This window comes from Ammodytes marinus (genome assembly GCF_949987685.1).
Source record: "Ammodytes marinus genome assembly, chromosome: 4".
Lineage (NCBI taxonomy): Eukaryota > Metazoa > Chordata > Actinopteri > Uranoscopiformes > Ammodytidae > Ammodytes > Ammodytes marinus.
The window spans coordinates 1,733,925-1,738,924 of NC_137233.1; positions in this window are offsets into that span (position 1 = coordinate 1,733,925).

Genomic DNA, 5,000 nt, shown 5'->3' on the forward strand with positions numbered 1-5,000 from the left:
TTAAAAAAGCTACCGTGCGTAACTTTTTTTTTTCATCTACAAATACCCAGTGCAGGAATGGGTATGACACGGGAAAAATGTCGCTTTTTTTTTGGGATGGAAGAGGTGAACGAAAAGTGTACCGTTAGCTAAAGAAAAAAAGGACAATTGAAAATGGCTAAAAAGCTACAGTGCGCAACTTTTTTTTCTACTACAAATACACTGCTAGTTCAGGAATGGGTATGAGACGGAAAAAAAATGTCGAATTTTTGGAAGAGGGATTTGTTAGCTAGCTTAAGTTTGGCTAATAGACAGAAGGTATAAAATCCATGTGCCATCACTGAAGGCTTTACCTCATGTAGATGCACCGACAGTGTTGTTGTTATTACTCAGAATTCCTCATGGGGGGGGCGACAGAAGTTACACACTATAGCTTTAATGTTTTAAGACGCTATTTGTGCTAGCTAGAGATAGACACACACACACTGAAAAATGCTCAGCAGAAGTAGATAAAGACATTCTCTGCAGTGTGTGTGTGTGTGTGTTAGAGACTGTGCCAGTGTAACACGGAACGGATACTGATTTGATTCCCCCCCACACCCGATTTTCTCCGGGGGGGGAGGGGGGGAAGGACGCTTGAAAACAAAGATGGCTACAGACGACATGACGCAAAGACTTGTAAATGGATCTGATTGGTTGATTTGTAAACCAATGAAACGGACTGAAATGAAATGGGAGTCGACGAGAAAATATTGAACTTTTGACTATTTCTTCTGGGACCTACAAGACAACTCTCTCTCTCTCACTCTCTTTCCCTCTCTCCTTCTCCTTCTCTCCCTCTCTCTCTTTCTCTCTCTCCTTCTCCTTCTCCCGCTCTCTCTCTCTTTTCTCAGTGACAAGAAAAAACAAAAAAAATTCAAGAGGATATGGAGTTGATAGAAAATGCTCCTCTAAGCCAGACAGACACTCCACCTCCAAGTCTGTTTATTAACAACAGCGTCTAACACAAAATCTACTTCAATTATTGCCTCGTGTGAATGTCGATAGTTAGCCTGCTGCTATCGGTGTATGAATGTGTGTGTGAATGGTAACGTGGGAAAGGAAAACAGGTCTCCCTTGATAAAAGAGTCTTCGGTCTCAATGGGATTTACCTGTAGAAATAAAGGTTAAAAAAAAAAAAAAAATAAGTAAAAAAAAAAAAAAAATGTAAGGTTTAATTTAGGTAGAGAGGCCATAAGAAAAATATATAAAAACAAGTGTAAATGTGTGGGTCAATGGGTCTTAGGTGACATTACTGTTTTAGTCTGTTAGAAGCTGTTAAAGAGGACCTTTTTCACTGATTTTATTCACCCCAAAAAAACACACCATCTATGTCACTGTTAAGTCAGACCTGCATCAACGTAAAACTCAGCAAGAAAAAAAGACACAATGCTTTTATTAATACGGTTTGGACTGACACACACACACACACACACACACATACACACACACACACACACACACACACACACACATACAGACCAGACAGACACAGACAGACAGACAGAGAGACGCACGCACACACTCAAACACAAACACACACAGACATACAGCCATGCTGACAGACAGACACACACACACCCACTGGGACACACACATACACACTGAGACACACACTCACACGCAGGGACAAACACACACACACACACAGAAAGAGAGAGAGAGAGACACACACACACATACTGAGACACACACACTGAGACACACACGCACACACACACACAGACAAACACACACACGCACAGAAAGAGAGAGAGAGACACGCACACATACTGAGACACACACGCACTCACAGACACACACACACCCAAACACATAAGGTACAAAAATGATATATCTGATTCAATATGATTTATGCTAATATGACTAGCCTGAATGTTGACCTTCAGTAGTTTAGTAAAGGCTTTGGTTACCGACTGTTTATCTTGATATTTAGACCACTGTTTTTGTTGCTGTCATCCTTAAAGCTGCTCCGAGGAACTTACAGATTGTGTTAATTCTAGCGCCCCCCTTTGGACAAAAAGCGGTAGTGTTTTTACCACGCCAGCTGTTGTTCCTGGGTGAGCGTATACCCATGACAAAGGCATTAAGAAAAACTATATAAAAAAAATAGCATTCTTTTGCACTGATGGTCTCGTTTGCTGTTACATGTCATTTATGATCATCAGAGGAAAAAAATTAGACTGTTTCAGAAATATTTAAAAGTTCCTCGTAGCTCCTTTAAGGGTTTGAGTAAAGTGATTGGACTATAAGAACGACTTTGAAACAGTTTTTTTTCAGGAGTAAAAGTTACACATTGTTGCTTTAAATCATACACCACCTTCCCCTGTGTATCTGTATATAGACTATTTACATGAGATTTTACAGAAGCATAGACGTTTACAACAGTAGAGTGTATTTCAGCAGATGTCTGTTTTGTGGAAATGGAAGAGAAAAGGGTTACTTGAAGAAAAACATACTGTCGTGAATTTGTGTCGCTAATTCATTTTACTTATTGAACACACGCACACACACAAACACACACAGAAGCAAACACACACAGACACACACAGAAGCACACACACACAGAGAATCACACAGACGAGGCTCAGTTGGTAGAGCGGGTCGGCCGATGATCAAAGGGTTGGAGGTTCGATCCCCGCCCTGCCACCTGTGTCATGGTTGTTGTGTCCTTGGGCAAGACACTTCACCCACCTTGCCTCGTGTGAATGTCGATAGTTAGCCTGCTATCGGTGTATGAATGTGTGTGTGAATGGTAACGTGGGAAAGGAAAACAGGTCTCCCTTGAAAAAGAGTCTTCGGACTCAATGGGATTTACCTGTAGAAATAAAGGTTAAAAAAAAAAAAAAACAGACACACACATGATGACTATATGTATGAGATTGTTTTAAACATTATGGTGGATACTGTCTGTCTATCGCGCGTATTTATTTATTCATTCTTGTCACAGAGGGCAAAGGGTCCTCTGAAAAAGTTGCCTATTTTATGGTTACCGTTGTACGCAGACCCGGGATAAACTAGAGCTGAAAATTGATCATTTAATTTACACTGTATGGTTTTAGAAGTGTCTTGCCCACACCAGAAATAAGCCAATTCTTGTGTATGTTCAAATATGGTTATTTCACACCACATATACTGTATACCATGTATCTATCACTTTGAAAAAATGCAGTTTAAAGGTGCAGTGTGTAGTTTCAGAGGAGGGGAGGGAGGGATTTGTTTACATTCACAGAGCCTGCGGTTAGTTTACTAAACATATTTTCTCTACATGTAATTCTTAGTATTGAATAATTCTATCATAAAAAAATCTAAGTTTTTTTGAGGAACCTGGAACCAAACGTTAAGACTAGAATATGTTTGTAAACCAATCTGTGGGCCCTGCTGCTGTAAACAACAACAACAGTGAAACAGTAACTTTTCAGGAAGCTTTCTAACTTCAAACAGTGTTCCAGGGATCTACATTTTCCCTGTGAGGAAAGTTTTGTTTATTCAGTTATGGAGAATATACCTTAGAAAATGTTTCACTTCTCTGACACACCCAAAGTTACACACTGCAGCTTTAACAGTATATCTCAGAGCTTGGTTGTTGGGTCTTTTTGTCCCGGGTCGGGTGATGTTTTGATGGTTTTGGACAGCAGTGAAATGCCTTTAAAGGTTGACTTAGTTATCTGATATATCGCCACTTTCCAAACCAGGTCGACACTCGCCAAAGATGGTTGTTGCATACTAAAGTACTCATACTAAAAGCCCTACTAACGTCCTACTCATACTAATTTTGACGTCAACTTGAGTATGTTGTGGTTGTGTATGTGAGTTTGTGTAGGCGAGAAATGCCCGGATGAGTACTTACTTCCGGGAAGATTTTCTGTATGGATCGATAGGATACTTTTCCTACTCAACCGCATACACAATGGATGGTTAAGTAGACAGTATGTGCTATATACATGTTGAGTATGTAGGAGGGAGGACGTTAGTGGGGCTTTTAGTATGTAGTATATACATGTTGAGTATGTAGGAGGGAGGACGTTAGTATGGCTTTTAGTATGTAGTATATACATGTTGAGTATGTGGGAGGGAGGACGTTAGTAGGGCTTTTAGTATGTAGTATATACATGTTGAGTATGTAGGAGGGAGGACGTTAGTAGGGCTTTTAGTATGTAGTTTATACATGTTGAGGATGTAGGAGGGAGGACGTTAGTAGGGCTTTTAGTATGTAGTATATACATGTTGAGTATGTAGGAGGGAGGACGTTAGTAGGGCTTTTACAACACAGCTGGCGAGTTTGGCGTGTGGCGACGTGTGGCTAAGTCTTCCTTTAACTTACCTGTTGCTGCCTTTACTTTATAAATGTATCTTTTATTAAAAAAAAACTAAAAAAAACGATTGCTACGTACAGAGGTGAATACACATATCAGAGGTAGTCTGGGCGGGCTGTCTGAAATAACACGACATATTGAAATTATTTCTTAAAGGTGCTCCGAGGAACTTTCCAGTTTGTGTTAATTCTAGCGCCCCCCTTTGGACTAAAAGCGGTAGTGTTTTTACCACGCCAGCTGTTGTTCCTGGGTGAGCGTATACCCCATGACAAAGGCATTAAGAAAAAACTATATAAAAATAGCATTCTTTAGCACTGATGGTCTCGTTTGCTTGTTACATGTAATTTATGATCATCAGAGGAAAAAAATGAGACTGTTTCAGAAATATTTAAAAAGTTCCTCGTAGCTCCTTTAATTATCACAAATAACTTATACTACTTCTAGGGATATTTTATCTGCAAATAGCTTTAAGAGAATTTCCGTTAAGTTCGTTTTACTTATGAGGGAAAACATTTGTAAATATCGTCTTGATCTCTGTTGGATTTTTTGGGAGTTTTTTTTGACCAAATGATTTGATTATTATAAAATCAAAATGGAGAAAAATCTTGGCTCACTTCTTTCTTTACATGCAAAACGATGCACAGTTTTATTTAATTGTGTATTTCT